This window comes from Cyprinus carpio, unplaced genomic scaffold, assembly GCF_018340385.1.
Source record: "Cyprinus carpio isolate SPL01 unplaced genomic scaffold, ASM1834038v1 S000006615, whole genome shotgun sequence".
NCBI classification, from domain to species: domain Eukaryota; kingdom Metazoa; phylum Chordata; class Actinopteri; order Cypriniformes; family Cyprinidae; genus Cyprinus; species Cyprinus carpio.
Window position 1 is genome coordinate 16,840 of NW_024879254.1, and position 18,027 is coordinate 34,866.

The following is an 18,027-nucleotide window of genomic DNA, read 5'->3' on the forward strand; positions in this document are numbered from 1 at the left end:
TCCAATTAAAAGGAAAAAAATTATAACCTATTTAAAAAAACAAAAAGACAGATATTGCATTCATCCAAGAAACACATCTTACTGATATTGAGCATAAACAAAATTGAAAACGTGAGATATTGGTAAAGTTTATTACTCCTCGTTTTCATCAAGTGCTAGAGGTGTAGCGTTGCTCATATAAACAAAAAAACCTTAGATTTTCAGTTAAATACAGTACAAAAGGATACCTCAGGTAGATTTTATATTAGTTGACTGTATAATTAACAGGAACAGGTTGACACTGGCATCAATATACGGCCCTAATATAGATGATCCAATTTTCTTTAATAAATTAATCATGAAACTGACACATCCGCAGAGGGTCAATGTATTTGGGTGGAGATTTCAATCTTGTGTTAAAACCCATTATTAGACCGCTCAGCCCCCAAGAACACTACTTTGTCAAAATCAGCAAAAGCCATAGCATTGCATCAAGGCATGAATGAACTTGGGTTAAAAGATGTGTGGAGACCGCAAAATCGGGTTCCGTGCTAAATTGTGTAAAAGGAATTTTCTTTCTACTCTAATGTTCACAATACATACTCTAGAATTGACCTTTTTTTGACCTCACAAACATTACTGCCTCACATTAAAAAACATGTCTTTATTTTGGCTGCAACCTTATCAGGACCACAATGCGCTAATGATGGAAGTGGTCTATGCCACAGGAAGGCCCTACCGCCCATAGATGGAGATTTAAAACATTCTTACTTAAAGATCCCGATTTTGTTAAATTATATGAACGACAAGTAGTTTGTTTTTTTTTTGGATAATTTATTTAATGCTTCTTATTAATTTGTTTTTTGGGAAACTTAAGGCATATATGAGAGGTAACATTATCTCATATTTATCCCATAAAAATAAACAAAAGAGAAGACCCAATTATTGCAACTAGAACATGAAATAAAAATACTTGAAACCCAACATGCCCCAACCAAACAATCCAAAACCTTTAGTTCATTAAAACAAAAACGGACTCTGTATGACAATCTTTGCACTAGTAAAGCTGAAGCAGCCATGGCGAGAACTAAATATCATTACTATGAGTTTTGGTAACAAAACTAGCAAGTTGCTTGCCTGGCAGCCTAAAGCAAGAAGATACAGGGAAATACATACAATGCATAAAAACTGATGATGATCAGTACTTAGAAGACTCTAAGGACATAAACTTGGAATTTAAAAAATATTATTAAACGTTATATAAACACAGAGCAGTCAACGGAACTGAAATCAAAGACTTTCTTAACAAATTTTAGCAATCCCTAAACTTACAGTCACAGACAGGAATCTATTAGATGAAGCGATATCAGAAGAAGAAGGTCCACCGAGCGATTAAGTCCCTGCAAAATAATGAGCCCCAGGACCTGATGGGTACCCTCCAATTGAATACTTCAAAACTTTCATCAGAAAAAAATATTAACGCCGCTAACAAACATGATTAGAGAAGCATTCCAAAAAGAAACACTCCCGAAAACATTGGAGTTGGCAACTATTACGCTACTTCCAAAACCTGGAAAGGATCCACAAAAGTGCAGCAATTATAGACCCCTTAGCCTCCTTAACTCTGATTATAAAATTTTATTGAAAATTATTGCACAACGCTTAGAGAAGAAAGTAGTTCCAAAAATTTTTAATACAGACCAAACGGGTTTTTATCAAGAACAGACAAGGTGCAGATAATGTTAGGCGACTATTTCATATTATAGAGCACACAAAAAAACATGACCACCCTGCCGTAAATTGTCCTCTATGGACGCCGAGAAGGCGTCTCGACAGGGATAGAACCAAACTTTCTTCTGTGAGACCATGAGGGCCATGAATTTTGGTGAAAATTTTCTGTGTTTCATCAGGACCCTATTCGATGCCCCCAGATCGCAGATTCTAACAAATGGGGTTCTGTGGGTGCCCTTTCCTTATCGCGTGGCTGTCGTCAGGGCTGTCCTTCCTCTCCCGCCGCTCTTTTTCAATTGCAATAGAGCCACTGGCTATAGGCCCCTGCGATCAGATATAATCCATCACCTCCGGCGTAAAAAATTGGAACGGAAGAGCATAAACTCGCACTCTATGCAGATGACTTATTAGTATTTTATATCCCAACCTATCACATCATTTCCCTCGTTATTGACTAATCTTATTAAAAATATAGTGTTGTGTATGGGTATACATTAATTTATTTAATATTGAAGTTTTGTTTTAATCAACATGACTAACCATTATATACGTCTGCTTCCAGTTCAATTTAAATGGTGTACGGAGGGCTTCAAATACCTGGGAATCACTATCTGCAGCACCTGTGACGAAATATATGAAGAAAATTATGTCTCTTTGCTTACTAAATCTAAAAAGGAGTTATTGAGATGGATGGACCTCCCTTTATTCACTGATTGGCAGGATTAATACAAATAAAAATGAATCTATTACCCAAATGTAGTTATTTATTCCAGTGTATACCCTGACGTTGAAGGTTCCTATATCCTTTTTTAAGGAAATTAGATAAATCACTTACTTCCTTCCTGTGGCACAACAAACACAGAGAGTCAAAACTCCTTACATTACAGGGCGCCCTATTCCAAAAGGTGGCTTGAATCTCCCAAATTTTAAATTGTATTTTATGGCTGCACAACTTCGCGTTCCTCTGTGGATGTGGTTTCACTGCAGAGCAGATGAAGTAAAATGGATGTCAATCGAACAACATGAATTACAGGACAATCCATTAACAATCGTACCATTTTTGGAATCTAAAAAGAAACTAAAAACAATCACTCAAAACCCAATAATTTCTGCTACATTTAACGCCTGGCAGCAATTACACGTATCAGTTGGACAAAACATAAAATTATTGGTAAATTCACCTCTCACGAACAATCCCAATATCCCAGCAGCCTTAGCGGATGGAATTTTACAAAACTGGGTGAGAAAAGGAGTAAAAATTGTTAGTGACCTTTATACTAATAATGTCTTTTTAAGTTTCAGCCAAATGTTAGAAATTTATGATATAGATAAAAGTAACTTTAAATATTTACAAATTAGAAGCTGGATCAAGAGTCAAACTAAAGATAGTTTTCCACACAGACCCGAGGAATCCTTACTTGAAAAATGCATTTTCAACTCCAAATGTAATAGAATTAAAGGTTTAATATCTACAGTGTATAAAACCCATAAATGACAACTTACCGGCTTATGCCAGAATATATACAATAAAACAAGGTGGGAGTCTGAGCTTGGGTGTACTTACACAGAGAGGAGAAATTGGAACAAGAGAATTATTGGTATTGGCACAAACAAAATTGGTGTCCTCTAAACACAGACAAATTCAATTCAATATTTTCCATAGAACATATTTTACGCCATATAGGTTAAGTAAGTTAGGAAATGACATATCTGATCAATGTCAAAGATGCACCATCTCTGTCGGAACTCTTGTGCACATGCTATGGAGTTGTACTTGTTTGAAGCCATACTGGATTCATATCATCGCAGTAACCTCTCGGGTTTGTGGACAGGTTCTGGACGCCGACCCTAGGATTTGTTACTGGGGGATGTAACTTTACTGAAGGTGAGCTCAAATATGAAGCATTTTGTGTTACTAGCAGCAACGGCTGCCAAGAATTGTATCCTGAAAGATTGGAAGAATGTCACACCCCCCCCAGCCAAAAATATTGGGCTAATGAACTCCTGTCGTACTGCACACCAGAAAAAATTCTACATTCTATTCGAGGAAAACTAGATGACTTTGAACTGATTTGGACTCCTTTTCTGAACATTCTGACCCAACTTGACATGACCACAGACAGTGGCGCAAAAAGTGGGTATGCGCTATATGCGGCGCATAGGGGCGCCGTACCATGGGGGGCGCCAAAGCGATGGTTAATTTTTTTTTTTAAATAATAAAAGTTTATATAAAAGTTATATATAAATAAAGTATATAATAAATTTTTAGAGTACTAACAGACTAGAGTGGGCGCCGGTGCCCTCATAAGATTCCATCATAGAATTTAGACATAGAAGGGTAATTATCAGGAGTGGGCGGGGCGCCGTGAGCGCTGAGTGAACAGCAGTAACGTTAGTGAGTTGTCGTTGAAACTCGAAAAAGACGGATAAAGCAAAAAAGCTATCAGGGGCTAAAAATAGAAAAAGAAAGAGGGAAAAGGAGATGGCATGTCAGGGGATGCAACAGCAGCTAAATAAGTGGATGGTGGGAAAAAGGCAACAGGTAGGATTTTTAAATGTGACGTCTATGCTTGGAGGCTTGCAAATACGTTATTCATGTTAACAGACTAGCTAGCGTTTGCTAACACTGGGAATGACAGACAGAATATGTAGCTAGCTTAGAATATGCAAAACCGAGGTTGCTGAGCTGAAAACTGAAAAATATAAGGTAGCATTTACAATAAATGACAAGAATCTGGGAAAAAACAACTTTATTATCTCGTTTACCGTGGAATCATGTATAGATTTTGCTACCAAACTTGGAGGCTTTGCAAATATTAATGTTGACTGGCAAGTGTTTACTAACTTACTGCAAAATAATGTTGCTGATATCTACATTTAGATTTTTGGTTAAACCCTATGGTACCAATCCCATGCATGACATATCTCAATTTTATTAAGTAAAATATCAACTAGTAAATATAAGGTAGCATGCACAATACTTGACTAGAAGCTGTAAAACATTACTTATGGCAATAAGGCTGGTTCATCATGGAAACAAATAGATTTTTTTTTTTTTTTTAACAATTAGCTGTTCATGTTAGCTCAGCTGTGCTGTCAGACATACAGGCTACAGTTACATTTTTTTTTTTTTTTTTTAGCTTTAGTTGTTCATGCTCTCTCTCTCTCTCTATATATTTAAAGATCTGTATATATATATATATATATATATATATATATATATATATATATATATATATATATGTATATGTGTGTGTGTGTGTGTGTGTTTATGTGTATATATGTGTGTGTGTGTGTGTGTGTATTATATTATAGGCTTACAGTGGCTGTCTGATATACTTTAAAATAAACATTTATTATTTTAAGCCCATACATGATGATGTCAGGCACACTTATTTATTTAAAAGCGCCAAAATTTTTTGCTGCATACCCCCCTAAAACTGGATAGTTGCACCCTTGACCACAGACTAGATGTAAATCTATGTTTATTACTGTTTATCTTTATCTTTATGATTATTGAATATTTTGCTTTGTGGAGAGAGTTTTTTTTTTTTTTTTTTTTCTGTTTTTGTGTTTTGTAAAAAAAATAAAATAATAAATTTAAAACTATAAATAAAAGCGTAAAAAAAAAAAAATCCTAATTTTTGACATATAGGGATAAATAAAAAAAAAAATTGTAAGAAATTGTAAGATAAAATTGTATATACTGTATGTATATAGATGCTTATACATGTATACTGTTTATGCCTAATTTCTGATGGGTAGATGTTGTTTTTGTTTTGTAAATAGGGTAGGCGAAACAAGTCTTGGCTTCAGCCTACACCTTTTCGGTTACCTCCTTTGTTTGTATTGAACTGGTTGTATATATAATTTGTCTTATGTTTTATGTTTTGTAACAGAATAATAATAAAAAAAAAAAAAAAAAAAAAAAAAAAAGAAAATAGTGACTGGAAAAATAGCATTATTGTACCAAATGGTGGCTCTATATCTCAGCTTCCATTCAGGGTGTGTTAAAATTTTTACTGTGGTCTTATTCCCTTATTTTTACTGTAGCATTTTTAAGTTATGGACTCATAAATTAGGCTTATATGACAACACAATTTCATTATTGGCTTAATTGGTGGCACTATATCTCAGCTTCCTTTGAGGGTGCCTTAAAGGTTCCATGGGGGTCTTTCTCCCAAGGCATTTGACTGTTACCTTGCGCATTTTTAGAAATTTTTTTCTGTAACACTTTGAAGATATGGACCCACGAATTAGGCAGATATAACAATAACAGGAGAAATTGCAGTCTCCAGTGACTGTATTGTCATGTCTACCAAACTTATGGTACCATATCTTCAAAATGCTACGGTAAAAATGTGAAAGGTTACAGTCAAGTGCACTGGGAATAAGGCCCCAGTGGAAAATTGAACACGCTGCTGAGATATAGCACCTCCAATTGGGCCAATAATGCAATGTTCTCCAGTTACTGTATGGTCATATCAGCCAAGTTTATGGGTCCATAACTTAAAAATGCTACAGTAAAAATGTCTGAAAATGTGCGTGGTAACAGTCGTGTGCACTGGGAATATGACCTCATTGCAACTTTTAACGATCCCTCAAAGGAAGCTGAGATATAGAGCCACCAATTGGGCCAATAATGCAGTTTCTCCTGTAATTGTATTGTCATAACTAAGAAATTTAAGAGTGTATATTTCTTAAATTTTACTGTATGTAGTGTTGATTTTCATGATCACAGTCAAACACCTTGGGAATAAGACCACAGTATGACTTTTAATGCACCCTCAAAGGCAGCTGAGATGTAGCGCCACCAACTGGGCCAATAATGCAATTTCTCCTATTGTATACACTCTAAAAAACGCTGGGTTGTTTTTTCAACCCAAATGCTGGGTTGAGACCGCTAGGTAGGACATTGGGGTGTTTTAACCCAAGTTTGGGTTGAAAATTGGTCTTGATCATAACCCAGCGGCGCTGGGTTGTGAACACGGACGTGAAGGAGAGTACGCACGTCACGTTAAAATCGTACGTCTCCAGTGCGAGAAGCCGCCATTTTCTCAGCGTGAAAGAAGCGAGAAGCGAGTGAAAGACATTATGGTAAGTAAAGATTCAAAAAGTAAAATTATCGTTTATTGTTTACCCGGTTTTATGAAAGTTGGAAGGTTTTATGAAAGGCGGAAACAAAAGAGATTAACGTTATATTGAAAAATACGCGGACGCGGTTTTCACCTCAGAAACGGAGTTCTTAACGGCCTCCTTTAACGTTACCAAACGGGAGAGGTACTTTTAATATAACGTCCGTGAGTGTCTTATGTCATATTTACATAATATTTTACAATATCTGCACTTTTTGAGGTGTTAATAGACGGTTATGGTTACGGTTATACTCATGTTAATCTGTTATCTTATTTTTCGCGGTTAAACTGAATGTACGTTAGTCTCCTAAAGGAAACCGCGTTATGTAACAAAGACTAGCATGATTATTTTGAGGCTGTTGACGTGGTAATTGTTAAAAGTATGTTTTACATGTAATATTTCAGACTTGTTGAGCTCGTGTCTTCATTGTCCCCGCGCCGATACCTAAAGACACAAAGGTCTGCTCTTGTGTGAGGAGTCACGGACTGTGTGAGGAGGAGGCACTGTTCTCCGCTTCTTCTGAGGAGAGGGAGAGACGGGTTTAAGGCGAGTAAACTTCAGAATTATATCAAGTTATCTTTTGTTTTACTAAGACTAAAATAATGTTTGTTTTTGTAGATGTTGAAAGCCAGAGACATAGGAGAGCATCATTCTTTTGAGATTTATGTAAGTTATTTTTAGCAAAATTAATGTTTCTGTTGTCTCCTGCCTGTTTACTTCACATTTTGATGCAACAACAGTATGATTACATGTTCATATTTTATTGAAACCATTGATGTCTGTGTTTTTCATTGCAGAACTCAAACCAACTTTGGAGTTGTCTGATTTGGAGAGTCATCATTCCTGGTCTTCCCTCTTAAAATGTTGTATTTAATTTAAGATATATACTGTAATTTATCAACTGAATCATTCCATTTTATTTAGATTACATGTTTACGGAGATGATTTTAATCCGTTTTATACAGTTTTTTTTTTGTTTTTTTTACAGACTTATTTTGTCCAAAATAAAACTGTTAATTTACAATCTTGAGCACGTCTTGACAATTTATTGAATGCGTTTGATCGTCAATTTATTGAAGGTGTTTGGTCATTATAATCTAGGAAATACCTGTAAAATAACAGTGTTTGTCATTAGAACCTTTAGTGCCATCACTTTATTGAAGGTGTTTGACTGTAATAATTTAGGAAATACCTGTAAAATAACAGTGTTTCTCCATAAAACTATTAGTGCCATCACTTTATTGAAGGTGTTTGGTCATTATAATCTAGGAAAAATCCATAAAATAACAGTTTTACACTGTAAAAAAAAACTCGTAAAAAAACGGTCAAATGACTGACAGCTATGGCTGCCAAACAAAAAACGTAAAATTAAAGTAAAATATCTTAATTCAAACAAGGAAAAACCTGTAAAATAAGTGTTTTTTTTTTTTTTGTAAAATTTTTAATTAAAAATTCTGTAAAATTATAGTTTTTGCACTTTATTGGATTTAAGATATTTTACTTTAATTTTACGGTTTTTGTTTGGAAGCCGTAGCTGCCAGTCATTTGACCGTTTTTTTTTACGATTTTCTTTTTTACAGTGTGTAATAAAACTGTGCTAAATGTTTTTTTGTGGAGGGGTGCTAGTAGGAGGAATTTTTTGATGTGTTTTTGTTCTATGTGTGTATAAGTGTCTGTAAAATATGTATTTTAGGGATGGAAGTGACATGTTTTGATATTTGGTACATGGTCATTGCGCAACTTTTGGCTGTTTTAACTGGCACGGGATTCACAATTAAAATGATGTAATAGTTGTGATCATTATTTTAACTTTCTTGATCATTTAGAGATTTCAGACAGGATCAGGTGCAGTATTACTGACACACTGTCAAGTCTGCATTAAATCAAGCATCAAATCATTTTCCCTCCTCAATAAGTTTTGTCAGGTTGTTTTGTTTATTGGTCTTATTCTTGTTTCTTGGGCTGCACTTGGTTATTCACTCAGTTAACTATATTGTGCTTCGTTCCCCCCTTCTGAATTATGTTGTATTGATAAGGAGTTATCACAAAGTAAGTCTGTTTAGTTGTGCTATCTTACAAACAGTATGGTAAATGTATGTTAAAGTGTCGCTTATGTAACAGGTTAAAACCATAGACTTTATAAAAAACATGGACGTAGTGTCCGTGACGTCACCCATAGACTCCTCAAGAGCGGTTTTGAAGCTCAAAGTGTGCAGAGCGGGCCGTCGCCATCTTGATAACGCATCACTGCGTGACTCTCCCGGATAATCGAAAATGGGCAAAAAGACGGGAGCTTGTTGCTGAAGCCACACCCACCTAACACGACGGCATTGTCAGCAGCGGCAATCCACCTGTCACTGACGTGGCCACGCCCTTAACTATGCAGAACTTTAAGGCTTAATATAATTTAAACGGATGAGTTATAAAAAAAATTCACCCCCTCACAGTTGTCATGCCCTTAACTATGCAGAATTTAAGACCAAAATCATTTTTTTGCACCAGGCTGTAAACATGTTTTTTTTCTGCTGTAAAGTTGGGCATTTTAACATGGGGAGTCTATGGGATTGACTCCCTTTTGCAGGCAGCCTCAAGCGGCCTGTCGATGAATTACAGTTTTAGTCACTTCCTTGTTGGCTTCACGAGAGAGAGCGGGAGGTTGGGAGTGGCGATGAGGTCTTAAAATGTATGGAAAGAGTCTTAAAAAAGGTCTTAAAAGGTATTAAATTTAACTCCATAATTTCTGTATATACCCTTGGAGAGGTAAGTACAATAGTTGGAAACTCCACAATCCAGAAAGTTCTATTTAGTGCCAGTAGTGACTGTCCATTTGTTTGTCATGCTGCTCCCTATACAGTTCCCGCTCACTGTTACGTGATTGGTCACATTACAGGCCAACCATACATTTCTTAAAGACATACACAGTAAAAATGTTAAGAGGAATAAAATGGACTAAGAAAACATGTAAACGAGTTAAAACCCTGTTATACATAAAATAATTGTAATAAATAGAGTGGTAAAACATGTCTCTCATGTGACAGTGTCACAGTAAGAAGAAATGTTTATGAGCACCAAATCAGCATATTAGAATGATTTCTGAAGGATTGTGTGACACTGAAGACTGGAGTAATAGCTGCAGAATGTGTCAGCTTTGCCATTACATGAATACATTACATTTTAAAATATATTCAATTCAAACAGAAATTTTTTTATTTTAAATTGTAATATTTCACAATATTACTGTTTTTACTGTATTTCAGTCATATAAATGCAGCCTTGGTAGGCATAAGAGACTTTTTTCAAAAACGTAAAAAATCTATTGGCCCCAATCTTTTAAATGGTAGAGTTATTTCACTGTATATGCTCTACCGCATGATGGCTGAAACCACAGCACAAATAGCCCTGTTATTGTACCCTACATGGAGATGCGCCCTGAAGGCTTTCAATTCAAACTGCTGTAAAGCTTGATCTGCCCAAAGTGACATAGTAAAGCTTTGGTGACCATAGTAACCACATGCTTTTCTGGGGCATGAAGCTTCATGCAGGTATATTTTTGGTTCAAAAGCTTTGTGTGCAAGTGAACTGAGAGAAACGGCCTCTAGGCCGTCTGTCATAAGGACTTTATTAAAATTAGTTAATGTAGTGGATGATTATTGACCTTGCTTTAGTTAAGTGTGATCAGATTGTTGCTGTACTCATTTCATGACCCATTGGCTGGTAGTTAGCAAATAAGTGGCGTAAGGGAAACAGGTCAATTTAGCTCAAAGGGAATCATTTAAGATTTTAAAGGGAATTTGAACAGAATTACTGTTTCACGGCTGATCACTGAAACGGCCAGCAATTCACTGAACGAGCCGTTTAACATCAAATCTGCGCTGTATATTAGTATCCAAAGTATAGTGAAAACACTATTAATTAGCACAGTAACAAGATCGGCAGTTTAAGACATTAACTTGTAAGCACAAAACACAAGATACTTCTCTTTTCAATATGAATAAGGCTTTATTAGATAAATCTAAGACATATAAACTAATCTAACACATAAGCACATGCACTCACACATTCACACAAGTTGCAGGAAGATAGAAAGTTAGGAAAGAATGAGTTTAAGAGGATGAGAATGTGAAATCCCAAGTTTACAGCAATACGTGAAATTGCATAGACATGAACAACCATTAATAACTTAAATTAACCCTCGCACTGAGTTCCTCAATGAGGTTAAATTTATATTAGATAACACCAGTACAGATGTGAGTCTGGAGGTTACTTGCATTGCCTGTTTAACGGGGTTCCCTTTTTTGTCACTGAAAAGGGGGTTTCCCGAAGTTGCTGATTGGCTGGAAGTTCAGTAGTCGTTGAAGTGACGTCTTGGGAAGCCCGTGGTTGGGCGTTGGCTGACGATGCAGAGTTGTGGGCTGGTTGAAGTTTCAGACGGGCACTCGAGGTCAGACTCGGAGACACGGCGTTACAAAACTTAACTCAAAACTCGAAACTCTCAAACGGAAAAGAAAAGAAACTAAAGTAAAAGAACAGAAGTAAAGTTTGACGAGACTAGGTGGTGTTTCTTCTCATCGTGGCTAAGTAGCAGGCGTGCAGGCCAAAGCATGCTGGAATGGCGCTCGAAGAACGCTAAAAGTGATGACAAAGCATGACTAAAAGCAAAGGCTAAAAGCCGGCATGACTGATAGCAAAAGCTAAACGCAAGCTAAAAGCTAAAAGCTAAATTTGATGGTGTCCTGAGTATTTAAACTGGCATTTTGGCCACACCTCAAATGTTGTCTTGACCAATTAGATATTGTCTTTTCTCGGGGTGTTGCATTGTTTGTCCCACCCATTCATAAATCATATGTTATCTTATCAAGCACATGGTCCGAATGTTCCCGCTCTTGCAGTGTATAATTTGGACATGATTCCTATAACAAGAATATGATACATTTGACAAATAACTGATGGTCAGAAAACGTTTCAAGCAAGAAGATTCGAACACACACATACTAAACATGAATATGATCCCTTAAGCTATTCAAGAGTTATTTAAAAAAGACATACACAATAAGTGATTAGAAACATTATAATCAAATGTGTGGGTTCATGTATGATATGGAGTTAAGCAATGGACTGATATGTGATATGGAGTTAAAGTCTTTTTTTGAGTTCATTTTTTTGGTGCATATATGCATTGGAAGGCATTCTCTGTGCCATTCTGGGGAGTAAGGATGTGTCCTGTGAAGACCAGAGGGGTTAACAGGTCTCCTTAGGAATTTCAGTCTGGTTCTGCTAGGTGGGGGGAAGTCAATCCTACGATCTTGTTTACTCTCATGGCTTTACATGTGAGGGTCAGACTGTCCATCTCTTCGATTACTTGCCCCAAATTAGACAATCTCTTCTTCGAACTGAAATTGTCAATAATTGTTCTAATGGTGTTAATGTTGAAAGCTGTTCTCTGAAAGAGTTGGTTGGTTATCAGACTGTGGTGCTAGGAGTTGATTTACAATATCCTGCCTTTCTGTGGAATTCGGCTCATGTTTCAACCAGGCTCCCGATCAAATCTTTAATTTGTCTGGTTCACGCTACAGTGGTTTGTTCACTGTTGATGGTTGTATTTCTTTGCGTATGTTGTAGCAGGAGTTTTGTTGTTGTTGTTGTTTTTGTTTATTTTATGTATGACATGTAATGATTTTTTGTTTTTTTTTTTTTGTTTTTTTTTTCTTTTTTTTATTTTGTGGGATTTGTAGGCTTTAAGTAAACCCTTGACATTGAGTTCAGTCAGGATTTGTGTTTACTTTAAAACTGTGTTAAATTCACAGAACTGGGCTTATGTTTACTTTCTGCTTCCTTTCCCTCAGGCTCGCCTGTTCTATATTCGAGTAAAGTATCTCTTTCTCACATGGCTTGCTGTGTTTGTGGGCAGTTGCGTTGTGAATGTGCAGTACTCAACTAACACTGAGCTGTGCAGAGGAAGAGAACGCAAGAGAATCATTGTGAGTATAGCCCTCTTTGACGGTTGCTTTCATTTTCAGCTTCAGACTATGTAGCCTGATATATATTGGCCAGTATGGAGTGTTTAATTGTGTGGTTCATTTCCCCTATTTTTACATTTAGATTACCTTAAAACATCATCTAATGCTCACTTAAAGTTAATCTTTGAAAACATAATTTAAAAATCGAATAATTTAACATGGTAAATGTAATCTGTAGATGACTGATTTTAATTTTTAGTGTCTTAATTTCTTTTAATTTAGACAAAATAGGATAGAATTTTAATATCAGATATTTATGGATTATTTGCCAAAACATGAAAATAATAATTTTAATATTGGTGATTTCCTAATGACATTGTAATGATATTAAAGGGATAGTTTACTTAAAAAGATGAACTAAAAAGCCCCCCCCCCCCCCCACCAAAGTCCCCCCCATGGATAGCAAAAGGACACATTTAGCAGAATCTAAATAAGTCATACAATAGCTTTGTGAGCAATTCACAGATATTTAAATTATTATTTACTGAAAATCTTCTACAGCTTAGCTCTCCAATTTCATACACCTATTTGAATATAGTGCCTAAAGATTTAGAGAAGGTTCATGCGTGTCATATGATGGTTTGTCATTTCAGAATATGTACAGTACAGGTCAAAAGTTTGGAAACATTACTATTTTTAATGTTTTTGAAAGAAGTCTCTTCTGCTCATCAAGCCTGCATTTATTTGATCAAAAATACAGAAAAAAACAGTAATATTGTGAAATATTATTACAACTTAAAATAATAGTTTTCTATTTGAATATACTTTAAAAAAATAATTTATTCCTGTGATGCAAAGCTGAATTTTCAGCATCATTACTCCATTCTTCAGTGTCACATGTAACATCCAGTCTATCACATGATCATTTAGAAATCATTCTAATATTCTGATTTATTATGAGTGTTGGAAACAGTTCTGCTGTCTAATATATTTGATGAATAAAAGGTTAAAAAGAACTGCATTTATTCAAAATTTTAAAAAAAAATCTCATAATATATATTTTAATAATATATTTTCATAATATATCACGTTTTATCCATTTAACACATCCTTGCTGAATAAAAGTATTGATTTTATTTAAAAAAAGAAAGAAAAAAAATTACTGACCCCAAATTACTGACCAGTAGTGTATATTGTTATTACAAAATATTTATATTTTAAAAACATAGCTTCTTTTTTTTTTTTTTTTTTTTTGCTTTTTATTCATCAAAGTATCCTAAAAAAGTATCAAATGTTCTGAAAAAATATTAAGCAGCAGAACTGTTTTCCAACTTTGATAATGAATCATCATATTAGAATGATTTCTAAAGGATCATGTGATAAGGATCCTAAAAAATTCAGCTTTGCATCACAGAAATAAATGATAATTTAAAGTATAATAAATTTAAAAACAATTATTTTAAATTGTAATAATATATCACAATATTACATTTTTTTTTCTGTATTTTTGATCAAATAAATGCAGACTTGATGAGCAGAAGAAACTTCTTTCAAAAACATTAAAAATAGTAATGTTTCCAAACTTTTGACCTGTACTGTATATTTGCAAATGAGATTTGAGAGCTGTAGTGAAAGGGACATTTTGTATGACACACAAAGCAGTGGCTTTCAATCCTGGTCCTGGGGACCTACTGCTATGCACATTTTATACTTAGGACCTCAATACAACCTTAGATACACTTAGTTCAGTTCATTGAGCTCTCACTTAATGAGCTGGTGATCTGAATCAGGTGTGTAAAATAAGGGAGACATAAAATTTGCAAAGCATTGGATCCCTAGGACCAAGATTGAAAACCGCTGCTATAGTATGTGTGCAGAAGACTTATGTGCTATTTTCTATTTGAAACAATTATTTTATGTCATTGTAGTACATTTTACAAGAAAATACAATATCAGTCTTTTTACTTCAAATTTTAATGACATTTTTTGTTACATTTACTAGCAATTTCTGAGTAAAATTAGTTTTAATGTTAATCGTTAACCTTTTTTTTTCGATGTGGAAAAGATTAGCTTAAACATTCTAAATAACATCACCTTTTTGTTTTGTGGATGGATGAATGAATGCCATGTTGGTTTTGAATAACATAATGGTGAGTATATGATGGCAACATTCTTTTTTGGGTAAACTATCCCTTTAAGACTTAAAGGTGCACCAAGCAATATTTGAAAAACACTTTTGACTACAGTGTTGGACAGAGTCCCAAAAACACACTCGCAGCCAATCAGCAGAAAGGGGCGTGTCTAGTAATGATAGGGAGAAGAGAGCGCTCAGGGAGTGCACACGACTGATATTAGCAGATCAACTATAGATAGCGAGAAATGGCAGATAAAAAAAAAAAAAATAGGAAAATTTCATAGAAACAAAACATTAAAATGAAGGGTTAAATATTACACAAAAATACTGGAGCAGCTTTCCAGCGGTGGAGAGAACTCAAGGAGAGGGAAGGCATGGAATCGGAGGCTGAGGTGAGTTACACTGATTTTTACGTTTAATTACTACAGTAACACATCGCTTTCACTTATTGATGAGATCATACCTTTGGCCAGCAGGCATAGCAGATTCCACCATTATCACTGCCTGGGTTGTGTATATACGTGTGGGGAGTTATCAAAATAGTGCGACGTCCTTTTGGGGTATGGGTGTGTTTGTTTTGGTGCTTTCAAATATCAACATCGTTAGGCAAAACTTTGCTTAGTGCACCTTTGAATGAGATGGAAAAATCATCCATATATTACCTAACCCCACAGCCCCATCTAATGGTAGTGTGGTGAAATGTTTCTCCTTTACTTAAGTCATTAAGTGTAAGATCTTAGTGTAACACTTGTTTGATTGAATGTCATTACATTCTCATTGAAATGGACCTTCCCTTTCCAACAGTGTGAAAAATACAGCAAAGGTGTTATTGATGGCTCTGCCTGTAGCAGCCTGTGTGAAGAAAGCTCATGGTACTTTGGAAGGTGCCTCTCAAACAAGTCAAACAATCAGGTTTGACACTTACCCACTCAACCATAGGCCCAAAACAGAATCCAATACTGCTTTTGGAAGGCACCTTCAAGAAGAGTCTAGCACTAATTAAACACACCTGAATCAGCTAAATAAAGGTCTTTAGAATTACTAGAAACATTCATCTTGGAGCTAAACCCTATAAGAAGGAGGTCCTTTAGGAGAGGGATTGGACATCCCTAAAACCACTTACATCTCAGTACTGTCATGATGACAGTGTGTTCCTCTATTGCTCTCAGGTTTATACAGGCAGCTGGGGTGATCATGACGGTGTCATCAAGTGTCAACTGAGTGACATCCTGCACTATGAGCTGGGAGAGGAGCTGGTGCCAAAGAGAGAGGTCGCACTCTTTGACAAACACACTCGAGAAACCTCTGTAGAGTAGTTCAAAGAGATGGTTGTCAGTCATCTGAAGGTTTGGTTGCTATTTTTGGTCTTAGAAAATTGCTCATTGAAGGTCCTAATCACAGCACTGTTAACATTGGTCTGCACTCAATTCTTAAAAAATATAAAAAATAAAAAAAAAACACAAAAATGTCACCAAAGAGAGGTCTGTCACTTGTTATGCCAGTTTTATATATAAAAAAAAAAAAATTAAGTTTGAAACATGCATTGATGAATTGTTCTCAAAATGATCAATAACATTATCAGTGGTGACTGTCAGTTTATGTACATATGGCAGAAATGTACAGAAAAATCAATTAAAGATGTAATCAAACAGATGATGAACACTATTAACAGCAATTATTATATAATGCAATCAAACTTATAGCAAAATTTGGTAGTTCTGTATGTTGTTTCAGGGTTGGCATCATCTGAGACAAATTGAGACATAATTAGCTTTGCTGCTGTTCCAACCAAGCAAAATTGATTTGTTTAACCCAAGCTAAAGAATAATAATGTGCATGTGATCAGATATACCTGCAGTACAAGATTATGAGATGCATTATTTATTAACTTAGAATTTCCACTTCAAGCTGACTTTAAATAAACACAGTGCCTGTAACTTCTGCAAGTCATGCTAAAATAGTGCAGCATTGTTGAAAATTTGCCCTTAAGTGTCTGTTTAGCCCCCCCTTCCCCCTTTAACAAAATTCACTTCTAATGCCATTTCTGCCTGCAAAACTTGTTTACAAAAGCGACTAAAAGGTGCAGTCAGGGTTCTCACAATCTTGGAAAACCTGGAAGGATGAGGATGTTTTAAAAGTGTGATTTTCTGTCAGAATAATAAAAGCTCATTACTATAGTTAGGACATATTTTTTTCTAGTTTATAACTATACTATACTAAAGTATCTATATTAAGTAAGGGATAATGTACATCCAGCCGGTTGTTCTCACAGAATAAACCCTGACAGGGTGATCAGGACCTTGCATCAGCCTGAAGGGGTTTATTCTATGATAACAACCGGCTGGATGTACATTATCCCGCTTATTACACGGCTACTTGCCACATAAGTAAATAATTAGATGCAAAATATTGATTTGAGTTGAAATTTGAGACACTGTTTCGTTGTGAAAGTGAAAATACTTTACAGTTTAACCCAAATATTTAGTGTGCAGCACATTTTATGGAGGACTGTTTCCTGATCCTGGGAGAGAAGACTACAATGCTCACAGACTGTAAGTATGTTTACATACAGTATGTAAAGAATTTGCCACTGATGATTCAAACGCGACTTTGAGCAGTGTAGAGTAGCGCTTGTTGTTTGTTGTTTCTCTGATCACAAATGCAGACATGGTTTTGTTTACGCAGCGCGATGCAACGCAATGCGTAAAAACACAGTATAAGTCATTATAACCCGTAATTACAGTAGGTAGACATCCAAAACGTCGTTTCTACCGCCGCTCGTACCGCCGCCGCGGCGTCTGCAAAGTGCATTTGCAGCTTTTGACCGCTGAGTAGCGCTTTAATCACAGGTTTTCAAACAAGCGCATCAAAGCACATTTTCGCAAATAGACGTCAGCTTTGCCTCACCGAAGTGTTATATTTGATTGCAGTCAGGGAAAATGAAAGAAAAAATATTTAATATTCACAGATGAAAATTTAGTCTTTATGAAGATATGTGCGTTTCTTAGAACGAATTCAAGCAGGATAAATGTCAAGCCTATGAGCCTGTGCTTATATTTTCTCTACACCATATTTTAGATTAGACACATT